Source organism: Quercus lobata, chromosome 4, assembly GCF_001633185.2.
Source record: "Quercus lobata isolate SW786 chromosome 4, ValleyOak3.0 Primary Assembly, whole genome shotgun sequence".
In the NCBI taxonomy this organism is placed as follows: Eukaryota; Viridiplantae; Streptophyta; class Magnoliopsida; order Fagales; family Fagaceae; genus Quercus; species Quercus lobata.
The window spans coordinates 64,545,765-64,561,944 of NC_044907.1; the positions used below are offsets into that span (position 1 = coordinate 64,545,765).

General features: G+C 42.5%; 1 pseudogene; it reads left to right on the forward strand.

Annotated features, from left to right (window-relative positions):
* The window catches only part of LOC115985594, a 42,063-nt pseudogene extending 31,772 nt beyond the window's left edge, over positions 1 to 10,291 (forward strand).
* Positions 10,292 to 16,180: the final 5,889 nt, after the last annotated feature.

Genomic DNA, 16,180 nt, shown 5'->3' on the forward strand with positions numbered 1-16,180 from the left:
GCGAATGGCCAAGGGCTGGACAACGGGTTAAGTTTTCCGCTGGCTGGTGTATATTCGAGGCGAACGTTTGGCACTGGTCGCACTTCTTCACATATTCCTGCGCCTTTTTCTACATGCTCGGCCACCAGTAACCCTGCGTTATGGCCCTATGGGACAGGGACCTACCCCCTGTATGACTTCCACAAATTTTTTCGTGTAATTCCTCCAGGATGAGTTCAGTGGCATCTGGGTGCACACACAGCAAGTACAGTCCTGAGAATGAGCGCCTGTACAGTTTGGAGTCCTCAGACAACCAGAATCGAGAGGCTTTCCTTCTAATCTTATCAGCCTCGTTCTTATCGTCTGGTAAGGTGTCGTGCTTTAAGAACAGCACTAGATGATCCATCCAACTAGGTCCAGCCCTGACGTTGTGGACCCGTATTTTGTTGGCCCTCGTCGTCGTTGGGCGGTAGAGATCTTCTACTAGAATAACCCGGGGAAGTGGCTGAGCCGAGGAGGTGGCTAGCGTTGCGAGAGAATCAGCATGGGTGTTCCCACTCCTAGACACGTGCGCCAGATTGAAGTGACAAAAATGGGTCTGCAAGCATTTAACTTAGACTAGGTACTCTTGCATTCTTTCATCCTTTGCCTCCAACTCCCCATTTACTTGTTCCACGATAAGTCCCGAATCCAAGAACATGTTCGCGAATTTTCCACCTAGTTTCTGGATCATTGACATTATTTTTGGCTGAGAAACCAAGCCTTAACGATTTTTCGATGGTGATCCCTTCGGGGGAGACCAGAACGAGCCCCACACCTGAGCCCCTTTGGTTGGCTGCGCCGTCGATGTGTGCTTTCCACCAACTGGACTCTTGCTGAGAGATTGTGCTGATCAGTTTCCCGTCATGGCTTAGTGACCCTTCCCCTCCTTCTGGTGTGGGCTCCGTAAATTCAGCTACTAGATCTGCGAGGACCTTACCCTTCATAGCGGTGCGAGGCATGTACCTAATGTCGAAGGCGCCCAGAATTGTTCCCCATTTTGTAATTCTGCCCGTGTAGTTGGCGCTCTAGAGAATGGACCTCAGCAGAAGTTGGGTTAGTACAACTATAGTATGTGCCTGGAAATAGTGGGGGAGCTTTCGCATGGCTTGTACGATTGCCAAGACGGCCTTTTCGAGGGGGAGGTAACGGATCTCTGCCTCGTGCAGTGATTTGCTTAAGTAGTAGACGGGCCGTTGCGTGCCATTATCTTCTCGGATTAGTACTAAGCTCACTACATGAGAGGCTGCAGCGATGTAGGCGAACAACACCTTGTCAGCCTCAGGACTGGACATAATTGGTGGTCGGGCGAAGTATTCCTTAAGCTGTTGGAAAGCTAAAGCACACTCTTCAGTCCACTAGAAGCCTTTCCACTTGTTCAATAGGAGGAAGAAAGGCCTGCATCTGTCCGTTGAATGGGAAATGAAACGGTTTAAAGCGGCAATCATGCTGGTGAGCTTTTGGACCTCTTTGGGATTCCAAGGAGGCTGCAGACTATGTATAGCTCTAACTTGGTCAGGGTTAACTTCGATGCCTCTGTGGGTCACCATGTAACCTAAGAATTTCCCTGATCCCACCCCAAATGAACACTTGGACGCGTTTAGTTGCAGCTTGTGCTTTCTCAGAATTCGAAAGATGTCGTCGGGGTCTCTGACGTGGTTGGCCACTAATTTGCTTTTTACCACCATGTCGTCTATATAAACTTCAATGCTCTTACCCATCTACTGTTCAAACATTCTGGTCATCATCCTTTGGTAGGTCGACCCGACATTCTTTAAACCAAAGGGCATCACCTTATAATGAAAATTTCCAACGGGGTGACAAAAGCTGTTTTTTCTTGGTCCTCAACAGCCAAGGGTATCTGATGGTAGCCTTGGAAGGTGTCCAAAAAACTCATTCGAGGGTGTCCGACGGTCGAATCCACCAATAAGTCTATCCGCGGCATGGGGAAGGGATCCTTCGGGCAGACCTTATTTAGGTCCGTGAAATCTACGCAGACCTGCCATTTCCCATTCTTCTTTTTTACCACGATTGTGTTGGCTAACCATTTGGGGTAGAATACCTCCTTGATAGCCCCCACTTTCTTCAATTTTATGACCTCCTCTCTCACGGCGTCTGCATGTTCTTTCGACCGTCGCCGAGGAGGCTGCTTCTTAGGTGTTATAGCCGGGTTAACATTAAGGTGATGGCAGATGAAATCTGGGTCAACCCCAGGGGCCTCGTACGCGTCCCAGGCGAATATGTCCACATTCTGTCTGAGAAAATCAATTAGTGTTAACTTCTCTTAAGGCGGTAATTCTGAGCAGACCTGAAAAAACCTCTCTGGGTCTAATCCGAGAAGTACTTTCTCCAGATCCTCGCAACTCACCTCCATGGCTGGTCCTCCACTACCCGAAGCTGGGACCGGGGTCGTTAATTGCTATAAGCCGTTCTCGGCTGAGGTTAAGGGTTCACTATTTGGTCGTCGTGAGATTGCTGACACCATGCATTGTCAGGCTATCCCCTGGTTCCTTATTACTTCCTTTACTCGACCTCCTAACGAATACTTCACTTTTTGGTGTCGGGTTGATGACACAGCCCCTAATGCATGAAGCTACGGTCGAGCCACGATGGCTGTGTAGGGGGAGTATGTGTCTACCACAATGAAGTCCACCTCTACCACGTCTAAATCTGTTTGTACAGGCAGCCTAATCATGCCTTTCGGGGTGACAGTTTTTCCTTCAAAACTGACCAAAGGGGAGTCATATGCCAACAGGTCTTCTAGCTTTAAGTTCAATCCTTTATACAAGTCGGGATACATTACTTCCACGGTGCTGCCTTGATCAACTAGCACCCTCTTCACGTTATAACCTCCAATTCTGAGCGTGACGACTAGGGCATCATCATGGGGTTGAAAGGTTCCCAGTTTGTCTTCATCCGAGAATCCGATTAAGGGCGTGGAAATTGCTCTAGCCCTCTTGAATTCCCTGTCATCCACTTTAGCTGGGAGCCTACCCACTGACATTACTCTGAAATGATTGGAACCGATCCTTCCAGGTGCGGCAAGAATGACATTGATTATGCCAATGGGTGGCCTCAATGTGCTTTGTCTGGATTCGGTGTTTGACTGTTCCTGCCATCCCACAGGGTGATGTAATAGATGCCTCAACTTCCCTTCTCGGACAAGCCGGTCTAAATGGTTTTTCAGATTCCTGCAATCATCGGTGGTGTGACCCGGCTCTTGGTGATACGCGTAATACAGATTCTGGTTACGCTTCGAGGGGTCACCTGCCATCCTGCTTGGCCATTGAAAGAACGGCTCGCTCTTTACCTCCTCTTGAATCTTGTGTAATGGTTCTCGGAACATAGCGTGGATGCCTGTGCTCTAGTGGATCCAGATTGTTCCGAGTAATCTCTTTTCGGCCTGTTACTGTTGATAATGCGGTCCGACCTGAAGTCCCTCCTCTCTTGAGAGACAACCTTCGCTTTGTCCTTCCCCGTCTGCTGGTCTTCCTCGACCCTTTTGTACTTGTCAATTCTATCCATGAGTTGACGCACACTAGTGACCGGCTTCCCAGTCAGAGACTTTCTTAAGCCATGCTCTGTCGGCAGGCCCCTCTTGAACGTACTAATGGCGATGTCATCGTAATTTCCCTCTATCTCATTATACATTTCCTAGTACCTGTCTGAATAGGCTTTCAGTGTCTCTCCTTCTCGCATGGACAAGGATAGGAGGGAATCTAGGGGCCGAGGGACTCTGCTGCTGGTAATGAAGCGGGAACCAAAAGCCTGTGTCAGCTGCTTAAAGGAATTTATGGAATTTGGCTTAAGGCCGTCAAACCATTTCATCGTCATAGGTCCCAAGCTGGACGGAAACACCTTACACATCAATGCCTCGTCCCTGGAATGGACGGCCATCCTCTGATTAAACTGGCTTATATGTTCTACTGGGTCTGTCCGACCATTGTATATGGCAAAGGTTAGGTGATGGAACCGTCGAGGAAGCTCTGCCCCCTCTATTCTACACGTGAAAGGCGACTGAGAGATGCGATCCAGGGCCTTGCTCATGGCATCGTTGGCCAGGCCTTGGTAAGATAGGCTTTTGTGGCCGCGTTTGCGAGGTTGCTCTTCCTCATAGGAAAAAGTCTCGCTTGGAGGGGTTCTTAATCTTTGCCTGTATTCATTGTCCTCATCACTGCTAGTGTCCGAGCCGGGTGAAGGACGTTTTTGCTGCGATCGGTGCAGCTTCTTCTTCAAGTCATCAATTTCTTGCTGTAAAGCCTTGTGATCGTTTCGCTTATGGGATGCGTGACCTTTCCCTTTTGAGCGACTTTTGCTTGTGTGGGAGGTGTTCACATTGCCTTCTCACTGCTTGTCTTGATCTTTCTCCCGTTCGAGATTCAAAAAGTTGTCCTGCCGTTGGGAATCTACGAGTCCAGTTTGGCGCGAACCTGATCCTTCCATTTCTTACGGTTTCACTTATCGAGACACAAGTTCTTCCCACAAACGGTGCTAATTGTAGGGTCGGTTTTTGGGGCCCAGGCCCCTCAAGTAGATGATTCTGGCCCAAAGAACCCTAGACAATGAATTTTTAGAGAGCGGGTTACAGAACTAGGGCTTGACGAAGTGAATGATAGTTAATTTTAGGCCATGCAGAGGTTGAACGTAAGAATATCTCCTTTATGTTCACTGGATGTTCGGTCCGAGGAGACGCATGGGTGCACCTCTGTTTCTGATTAAAAGCTATAGTCTTCCTCTCTCTATCTCTCCCTTTTTCTTCTCTTTTTTCCGATCCCTTCTTCATAGGGATGCCCTTCTCTTATATAGCCTCCTTAAAGTAATAAGAGCCTTATACTTGTTGATCATTTGGACTTTCACTTGAGTGCCTGTCCCATCGGACATCTACCCTACCTTTCTGTGAGTTGCAATGGCTAAGGTAGCACTGTTCGCTTGTCCTCTCCATATTAATGCGGTCAGAAAAGTAGTTTCCTTACATTTAATGCGGCAATTGTGGTCTCCCTCTGGACATCCTATACTCTCTTCCTTCTCCCTGCTTTGTGAGGCTCATCCTTACTACCAATATTCGTTTGGAGTGATTCCTCATTGTGAATAGGGTGCACGCTGGGCCCATATTTGGCACGTCCAAGGAGACATTCCTCCTCGGACGTCTTTTTAAATAAGTTTGGACTTATCATGGTTGGGCTGGAAGTCTTTTTGGCGCCCCATTTTCTCCTTGGTTGTGGCTGGACTCTGTATGGGGCCTAAGGCCCATTGTTTGACTTAAGAATTTTACCCTTACAATAATAAATGTAGCCAAAGCATAATATATAAAAAATGCACAATAATAATCCATATAAATTTAATAATAAATAATAGTGCAATTTTATTTTTTTTTGAAAGAATTACTAATTTATTATTTATTGTTAATTTCATACTAAATAGTTTTAATACTATATATAAGTTGTGGACTTGTTATTTTAATTTTCTAAGTATAAGATGTGACAATTAGACTCACATTTTTTTATTAAAAAAAATATTTATTTAAAACTAAATATTCTTAGTTTTAAACATATTACATATTCTGTTATTTCTATTTTATAATTTAAAATTATTAATTAATTAATTATGACATCATCGGTTCGACCATCGATCCAACCACGATCCAATCATAAAATTGGGAACACCTTTTCTGGTTGTTTGACAAGTTCAGTTTTTAAACCCATGATAAAACATGTTAAAATTGGGATCCTACATAGGAGGATGGAATCCTAAAATGGGATGAGAATTCTAATATTCTATATTTCATAAAAAAAAAAAAAAAAAAAAAAAAAAGGTTAAAATTTACTAGTAATAATGATGTATACTTTAATACTAGAGAATTATAAAAATTATTCATAAAAAATTGTTTAGAGGAGTAAAATTAATGCACTTGTAAGAAATAGTGAGTTGAATTTAGTTGAGAGAGTTAAAAAATAAAAAAAAAATAAAAAAAAAAAAGAGGTAGAAAAGTACCCAAAATAATATTAATAGAAATAATAAAAAAAAACTTAAATCAATTAAGAGAGTAATAAATTTGGAATGAAGATATAAATTTAAACTCGGCATTTGATAGTGTAGTTTGGCATGAAATATTGTACTATGACTGGGGATTTCTTGGTACTTATTTAGTTGATTTCATGGACCTCTTAAATTTACACTTGTAATGCTTTAGAGGACAAAATTGTGGTACCATTTCTTAGGTTCACTACATTAGGTTTTCCTATTAAATTTAAACACATAACTGCATTTGAACTTAATTCTCTTTGGGAAAATAATTACTTAGTGCACTGCACCTAAAAATTGTATTTACAGTGTTCTATCTTATCAGCTTTCCTCTTCAAATGATATTGTCTATAAAAAAATTGAATTGGTCCCTCCCCTGATTTCCTATAAAAGTACCTCTTAAAATTTTTAATCCTCTTTTAGGTTTTCTATTAAAGTTTTGAGTATGTTTATATCAGGGGAATCGTTATTTACATGATTTTGACATACGAAAGGAAGCCAGTGGATCGTTCAAAGGCATTCAGAGGCAATTTGTGGTTCCAGTGTCAGAAAACTATCTTGAAATCCATTTCTTTTGGGCTGGGAAAGGGACTAGTTACATACCTGTTCAAGGTACTTATGGACCTTCTATTTCAGCCATCAGTGCCATCAACAACAACCCAATCCTAGTCCCAAATACTACAACAGGTACTACAATGAAAAAATTGTAGATGCGAAAAAAAAAAAGATGAGGTACTGCTTTCCTTCAATGTTATCATGTTTTTGACTGCCTTGCTTTTGTATAGAATTTATACCCAGTCCTAGGAGTAGCAATGGCAATTTGATTGGTCTGATCGTGGGTATCAGTATTGGTGTTGGAGGCATTCTATTTGTTTTCATAGTTTTCTATATCATCCGTGAAAGAAAACGACTTCAAACCAATGGCGATGAAGGTAAGCCAGAAATCAAGTGGCACCTTTATGATAATTGTTGGACTTCTTTCAATATAGTCTACGTATTAAAATTATTGAATATGTCCTATTTTACTAATTTTTTTAGCGAGTTGGCCAGAAATCAAGTGGCATGATTTACGTTGTGTTTAAGTTCTACAATACTGCACATTCAACTTCAATTCAATTTCATGTTCACAAAGTCTTTTATACCAAAACACACGCCCATATGCACATGTGCACACATAATATGACTATTCTAGAAAAAACCACATTGATAATTTATGCTTAACATGGGGACGCTTTCTCAATTTAACAAGTAAAAACTATCCCGCAGTTTCTGCACATAACTTAAGAAAATTGATTACTAATCAATGGATTCAGAGTTACAGCCTGTGTTTATGTTGAAGTTGCAGAGCTCTTAGGAATAGATGTCAGACCATTCACATTCAGCTACGCTGAACTAAAAACAGCTACAGAAGAATTTAATCCAGCTAACAAGCTTGGAGAAGGAGGATTTGGGCCTGTCTATAAGGTAAGTTCCTACTCTATCAACAATATAATGTGTGTACGTCTATGTCAGTGCCTCAAGGTCGGCCATTAGATGTAACTTTAGAGAAATTAGACATGTTGCTATTGCCAAGAGCTTTTAGACATATATTGCAATTGTTAGAGTCATATTTTTATATAATTGGCATATCTTATGAAAAAACACACTACATATTGCATTGCATGTAATTTGGATAATTAATCAACTTAGGTAATTGAATTAATTAATCGTGTTCAATATTTTAACCAAACATCAATTGCCCTGCAGTAAAGAATCACAATGCTATTCCAATTTTTTTTTTTTTTTCTATATTTTTCTTTATTACCTCTCTCTCTCTCTCTCTTGATGAGTAACTCATAATTATTTTATTTGATATTTGTGTTTGAAACTCATTTCAAAATAGGGAACACTGATTGATGGAAGAGTAGTTGCTGTTAAGCAACTGTCTACTGCATCACACCAAGGAAAGAACCAGTTTGTCACTGAAATTGCTATTATATCTGCTGTGCAACACCATAACCTCGTGAAATTGTATGGATGTTGTGTTGAGGCAAATAAACGACTCCTTGTTTATGAGTATCTAGAGAATAAAAGCCTTGATCAAGCATTATTTGGTATATGAACACATCTTTGTTGCTGCTCTATCTCACTTTATGTGCATATATATATATATATATATATATATATGGTAGTTTAAATTTTTATACTTGCATGAGACAAGAGAAAGAAGTTTGAATCTCAGTTGGTCAACATGCTACGACATATGCTTGGGTGTAGCAAGAGGTTTAGCTTATCTTCATGAGGAGTCACGACTTCAGATTGTACATAGAGATGTGAAAGCCGGTAACATCCTGCTTGATTCTGATCTCATCCCCAAAATATCAGACTTTGGCTTAGCCAAGCTATATGATGATAACAAGTCACATAAGCACTGGCCTTGCAGGGACCATGTAAGACCCTTGAGGCTATGCTAGCTGGCTTGTCTCTAAGAATTATATAATATTTTATTTTGTTTTTAGTTATGTTAATATTCAATTTATTGTGCATATGATTGTGTTACTGATGTAGTGGATATCTTGCACCGGAGTATGCCATGCGTGGACACCTTACAGAGAAAACCGATGTGTTTGCCTTTGGCATTGTGGCTCTAGAAATAGTTAGTGGGAAGCGAAATTCAGACTCAAGCTTAGAAGAAGAAAAGATGTATCTTCTTGAATGGGTACGAACCATATTTATGTGTTGCATATAGAAGGTTGTTATCTTTCTTTAATTGAATGCATGGTCGTTTTGAGTTCAAGAGAGAATTTAAAAATATATTTTGACCATGCAATGTAGTTCAAAGATGTTTCTGCTTTCTTGTAGCTATCCCAATGATAGGTTTTTTGGATTTTGTTAGCAGTATTTTAGTTTCAGCTGGCTAGTGCTTGACTAATGCTCTAAGGATTATCTTTTCCTTCCCAAATAGTGAGACTTATTATATGGAGATATCACTTAATTTATTCATATGAAAAACATAAAGAAAACGTAAAAAATTCACTGAATTGAAAAATGATACATTGAATCGCTAATAAGAAGAAAATACATGGCTTTTATCATAGTTAAATTCTGAAAATAAAAGTACACTACTTAAGTCCAAAGCATAATTTAAAATTTAAAATTAGAAAATGACAAAAGAATCAGATGGGTTAAGACCTATAATCCCCCTATTTGAGTTCAGATGTTAAGTTATGGATTTGGATAGCGTTAAGGCTCCCACCCATTGGATCCTACAACCGGTCTTCTAGAGTCTATTGGCATTTGGCAATATAAAAAAAATTACCAGAAAAAATTTTTAAATAACATTTATTCATATTGTCACCATCAATTTTTTGTAAAATAAAAAAAAAAATAAAAAAAAATAAATTACATTTCCACAAGAATACTAAAGATAACTGTGCCAAAGAATTAGAATAATTGTTATTCAACATAAACAAAGCATTATCTAATTAAAGAAAAAGTGAAACAATAGATGAAACCTAACTAATCAAGCATTTCAAACATGAAATAAACATACAAATAACTGGGATGCAAGAGTGTACTTTAGAAAGCATGCATATATGAGAGAAAAAATGACAAATTCAAGTGAAACCCTTGGAACAATCATGAAAACAGCTAGATTTGTCTAGATCTATTACAAAATATAGCTGTCTCATTGAGACAACCAGAATACTCACAGCCAATGCCCAATGCCTTTATACTATATGCTGAACTCCTTGACACATCTGAACATTTAGAAAGTTAACTCATTGAAAAAAATGGAATTCTCACTGTTGTTGCCTATATTATACACTATATTCTGAAGCCTGGTGGTAACACTTAATGTCTTTCTCAGGCTTGGCAACTACATGAAAACAACCGTGAAGTTGATCTTGTTGACGCTAGATTATCAGAATTCAATAAAGAAGACGTAAAACAAGTGATAGGAGTATCCTTTTTGTGCACTCAATCATCCCCTACATTAAGGCCATCAATGTCGCGTGTGGTGGCAATGCTTTTAGGAGACATTGCAGTGAGCATCGTAACTTCAAAGCCTGGATAGTTGACTGACTGGAAATCTGATGATCCAACAAGCTTAAGAAATGATGTTGCAGCTAGAGGAACCGTTAACATCTATTACGACTATTCAGAAAGTTCAACCATGGTGGGTTACGTAGATAATTCACCAGTTACTGCTTCTAAACCCATGCTTGCAGCTAACTTGCCAATTTCTTCTGCCTCTTTCCCTTTAGTCTAAGCACAAGGAAGACTCATCAGTTACCCGCCCCATTTTGCTTGATGATCTTGAGTCTGAGGTGAGTCTCTTTTCTCCACTTCTTTCTTCCTTCTTTTTCGCACGCATCTGCCACGGGTCTTTTTTTTTTTTTTTTTTTTTTTTTTTTTAACACAAAACTTTCTTTTTAGGAAGAGCCTGAACCTCTGTCCATATATCGCCCCACCGCCGAGGAGATTTCTACCTCCATGGGTGTGCCTATGGAAGGCTTTTTTGATGGGGCCGAGGCGGTATTAGCGATGCCTGCCCCTTCTACTGCACATAAGACTCCTGCAAAAACTCCCACCCCTTCTGCCGAGCAGGTACCTAGAGAGGGTACTCATGTTGAAGGGGTTGGTGAGACTACACCCTTACCTGCTGAGAGACCCAGTCCTTCAGAGGGAGCCATTCCTCCTACCGCTGTCCAAGCCAAAACTACTTCTCCTATTCTGCCGCTAGTGATTTCGACCAGTGACCCTTTTGCAGCCATTTCCCAGGCTGCAAAGGGTGGTGCTTCATTTGTTGTTACTCCTTCCTCCATTCCCGGCTCCGCTACCCGTGCTCCTGATCCGGACTTATCTTCAGAGGGATCTGATGACATTTTTAAGGATCCTGATGATGCACCCTGTTGAAAAAGAGAATTTCCGATTCTGACGAAGAAGAGAGTGCTTCGCCTGATCCTGACTTCATGGGTATGTATCTTACTTTTCCCTTATCTCCTTTCTGCATTTGCATTTCATTTGCATACTTATCTCCCCGTTTGCAGAGACTTCCGTGGGGCCAGATATTGCAGCAGGCGTGGGGATGACTGCTCTTGCCGCACCCGTATCACCTATTCCTGCCGCACCCTCAGTACCTGTTTCAGCTGTACCCACTACCCCTGTTTCTTCTGTGCCTGCAATACCCGTTTCTGCTACACCCGTAACCCCCATTCTTGGTAATTTTGGCACTCTTTCTTTCTCTTCCTATTTCATCCTTTTTTCTTTTGCGAGTCTTTTCTTCCCGTGCCATTTTTTTTTTTTTTTCCATTTTGCCTTGCGTTCCCCTCCTTTTTTGTTGTAGGTCCACTTCCTACTATCCCTTCTTAGTTTGAGGCGGATAGGAGTTCTGCTACCGTCCCCGATGATGCTGCATCTTTCTTTGTCCGTTTTGACGAGCCGGAGGTTAACGACCTTGGTCCGGCAGATTTCTGGGTTTCCGGTCCTCCCTACGTAGACTTTTACAGTTTTAAAGTCCCTGAGGACTGTGTCTCACATTTGGTGATGCTCTACAGCCGTCACGGCAATTTTATGCGGGAGTTCCGCCTTGGTCGCTCTTCTAGGGAGCATTTCTTGCAGATGCTGGGATGTGTGCTAAATGACATCGAGCATAATTTCATCGACTCCATTTCTGCCAGGAAGATCCTGCAGTGGAGGGTTGTAACACAGGAGCTCATCAGTGTGGGATTTGCTGTGGAGTTTATCCTCGAGCATCTACGTGAGATTGCCAGGGCCCTTTTCATAAGGAGAGTCCAGCCAGCCGTGGAGGCCATAGACGCTCGCATTGAGCTTTTGAAGAAGGAGGTGGCTGATTTGGATGGTCACCGTGAGCGTCTTCTTTCCGACGTTGGTGGGCCCAGTCGCTTTGGAGATCAGAGTCTCATTACTGGACTTCATTGATGATAGCACCGTTTCCTTTCCTTTTCTTTGTTTCTCTGTTTTTTGTTATGTCTCACAGAACACTTTTTTATGTTTCCTACCGTAGTTACTTGGCTTGTGTTTGCCACTGTTTGGGTTTGTAATAATGCTACACTTTGCTACTTTTTCTTTACTATTGCTATGATATAATGCTAATACTTCGTACTTTTTCATTACATACTCATGAAAGCACGTTACAATTTCTTTTGTGACATAATCACTTGGAGGAATAAAAGAAAAGGTTCAGTAAAGGAAACATAAACAATCAACTAAGGAAAGGGGTCAACCACCTATCTTTCTTCTCTAAGCAAAATATCGCTTCAGCCATTTTCCATTGATGGGGTCCATCAAGTCCTTGCCGTCCATTTGAGTTAGGCGATAATACCCACTTTGACGCGCTTCTCTTATCACAAAGGGTCCTTCCTATTTGGGTGCAAACTTGGAAGGTCCTGCCAGACCTCGCCTGACGTAGTCTGCCACTTTTAGCACTAGTTGTCCTTCCGCAAACACTCTTTCCTTAGTCATCCTATCGTAGGCTTCAGTCATCTTCTGCCTGTATCTCCAGCTGCGCTCCTGGGCTTCTTCCCTCTTTTCATCCAGTTCTTCCAGGTCTTCAAACCTTTCTACCGCGAAAACTTCTCCCTCTTTTTCTTTTTCTCGCATCTGCATAACCCTTAGGGACGGTATCACTATTTCTGCCGGACTCACTACTTCAGTTCCGTAGACTAAGGAAAATGGTGAAAAGCCCGTGGCTGACTTTGATGATTTTCTGTATGCCCAGAGAGCATCTGGCAGGTGCATTGCCCATCCTCCCGCATACTCTTGGCTCATCTTGCTGATGATCTTTATGAGAACTTTGTTTGTTGCCTCTGCCTGTCCGTTCCCTTGGGGGTAATAGGATGATGACCTGTGGTGCTTGACTTGGTAGAACTCTAACATTCTCCTCACATTACTGTTGACAAACGGTGTGCCATTGTCGCTGATGATCTTGTGGGGCACCCCAAACCTTACAATTATGTTTTCTTTGATGAAGTTCGTCACTACTCCTCCTGTGGCCTTGCAGAAGGGTACTGCTTCCGCCCACTTGGTAAAATATTCTGTAGCTACCAATATCCATATGTACCCATGTGATGGCGGATTAACTGGCCCTACCAAATCTAGCCCCCAAATGTGGAAGGGCCATGGGGTGACCATGCTATGCAAGCCTTGTGGATGGATATGAATTAAGTTGGCTTGTACCTGACAACTGTGACACTTTTTTACAAATTCTGTCGCATCTTTCTTCATGGTTGGCCAACAGTAGCCCACCTGCAGTAGGCACCTGTAAAGCTTTTTCTTCCCCTGATGTTCACCACATTCCCCAGAATGTACCTCTTTTATCATCTCTTAATCCTCTTCAGGACCCAAACACCTCAAAAGGTCTCCATCATATCCCTTTTTGAAAAGGATCGTGTTATGCAAGAAGTAACGTGTTGCCAACCTCTTAAGCTTGTACCTTTCACTGTGCCTTTGTGGCAGGACGCCTTCTGCTAGGTACTGCATGAAAGGGCTCCTCCAATCCTCGCTGATGAACACAACATAACTCTCCTCCCTGTCTGCCACAAGCTGGTAGGTCCCATACTGAGTTTGGACTTAATCTACGTCTTTACCCATGCTTGGCCAATAGAAGCTTGCTTTTTGGAGTCTGCGGTAAAGACTAACTCCCCCGCAGGACCCGCAAGTCTTGTCGTGTATTTCCTTCAATTTTCTCTGGGCTTCCTCCTGGCCCACACATCTGGATAAAATCCTACCTGGCATCCTACAGTACAACTCTTCTTTTACCAAAGCATAGTCTTTCAATATCTTCAATCTTGCTGCGTCATCTCCCTTCACCAAGGTTTCCTTTATGGGGATTCGCCAATCCCCTTCGCCCTGTTCCTCCCGGAACTTTTTCTTCAATATCTCAATGATGGATTCTTCCCTCTTGCTGACTTCTATATTAGTGCTACTCCCTTCAAAGATTAGGCTAGGCTCCTTCAAGGAAAAACTTCCATTGGCCTGGCAGACGACCAAGTTGGAGTCTCCCAGTACTTTCAAATGTTTGACTCCTATTTCGAGAGCTGTGACAAGCCCAATTAGATAGGCCTCGTATTCCGCTGTGTTGTTTGAACAGGGGAATTCCAATTTGAACGATAGTGCTACTGCTTTGTCTTCTTCATGATACAAAACTACATTCACCCCTCCGGAATGGGTAGTAGAAGACCCATCAAATTTCATTACCTACTGTTCCTTGACCTCCTCTGCCATAGCTACTTCCCCTAGAACTTCATCATTCAGCGGGAATTCTTCCTCTCTTGGAAACTGCGCCAATAAATTCGCTATAGCCTGACTTTTCACTGCCCTAGGTGTCCCCATTCTCAAGTCGTATTGTGATAATTGTAACAACCATTGGGATATCCTGCCGGAGAGAATCGACTGTTGTAACAAAGCTTTAATGGCATGTGACTTAGTCATCAGCCACACTTTGTATGCCAAGAAGTAGTGACGCAACCTTTGCGAAGCGTACACAATTGCTAGGCACGCTCTCTCTGCCCTTGGGTAACGAGTTTCTGCATCTTTTAAGGTGCGGCTGATATAATATATTGGCTGCTCAGTACCACCTCCGTCTTCCTGAGTGATTATTGCGCCGATGGCGTACGAGTTGGTGGCCAGATATAGTAGCAGTGGTTTTTTGTGAATAGGGGCCTGCACCGTGGGGAAGTTCATCATTATCTGCTGCAGCCTCTTGAAGGCCATCTGCTGCGCTTCCCCCCATTCAAAACTTTTCCCCTTCTTAAGCAACTTGGTGAAAGCAGAGGTAATTGATGCCAACCTAGGGATGAATTTCCGGATATATAAGACTTTCCCTAAGAAACTCTTCAGTTCTTTTACTGTGGCAGGAGGTCTCATAGTTGTTATGGCCGTGGCTTTGGCCAGATCCACGTCTATGCTTCTGCTGTGAACCAGGAAACCCAAAAATTTCCCAGAGGATACTCCAAATGCGCACTTGAGGGGATTCATTATTAACTTAAAAGCTCTGCATCTTTCAAATACTCTTTTTAACACCCGAAAGTGTTCTTCCCTTTTCCTTGACTTAACCACTATGTCATCCACATAGTCTTTTAGCTCCTGGTGCATCATGTCGTGAAATATGGCCGTCATTGCTCGTTGATAAGTTGCGCCCGTGTTTTTCAGCCCAAAGGGCATCACAGTATAATAGAAATTGCCCATGGGTGTTCTGAAGGCAGTTTTCTCCGCATCCTTTGGTGCCATCTTGATCTGATTGTACCCGTTGAAACCGTCCATGAATGAGAACATGGCGTTTCCTGCCGCAGAATCTATCAGTAAATCCATGTTTGGCAATGGAAATTCGTCTTTTGGACAAGCTTTGTTGAGATTCCTGAAATCTACACAGCATCTTATCTTCCCGTTCTTCTTCTTTACCAGTATTATGTTGGATAGCCAGCGGGGATGCTGGATAGGCTTGATGAATCCTGCGGCTAGCAACTTCTGCACTTCTTTGACTATTTGCCCTTCTATTTCTGTGTGAAATATCCTAGCAGGCTGGGCCACCGGTTTAGCCTCTGGGTCTACATTCAACGTATGCGCAACAAGCCTGGGATCGAGCCCTAGCATTTCATTATAATCCTAAGCAAAGGCGTCTCTGAATTCTTTTAGCAATAGTATGAGCTCTGACTTCTCCTTCTCTGTCAGGCTTGCACTAATTGAGATGGGCCTTGGTTCTCGCGAGTCAGACCCCAAGTCAACCTCTTCCAATTCTTCTTCTGCCATAACCTGGATGTCCCTTTCTGCCGTAACTGCCTTATCCTTTTCTTCTTCTTTTTCCAAACTTCCTTCAGCAACGCAACACGCCAAACTTTTGTGTTGCCCTTTTTGGGTGGGACCCACTTGCATCTCACCCGTGGGCCCCACGCACCTTCATAATTTAGAGACGATCTTGCCATCAAGGCCTCGGACCCTGATGCACTGAGGTACTTTGTCTGGCTCTGCGGCAGGCGCTTCTTTCATTTTCTTCTTTTGCGCCAATAGCTCTCTTAAGTCAGGTTCTGGGTCATCTTGAACATCTTCCCACCTAGGCACAAAGGTGCCGCGTGGCTTTGCGACCACATTTTCTCCAGATGGAGCCCATTGATCATAAAACATGGTTTCCACCAAGTGG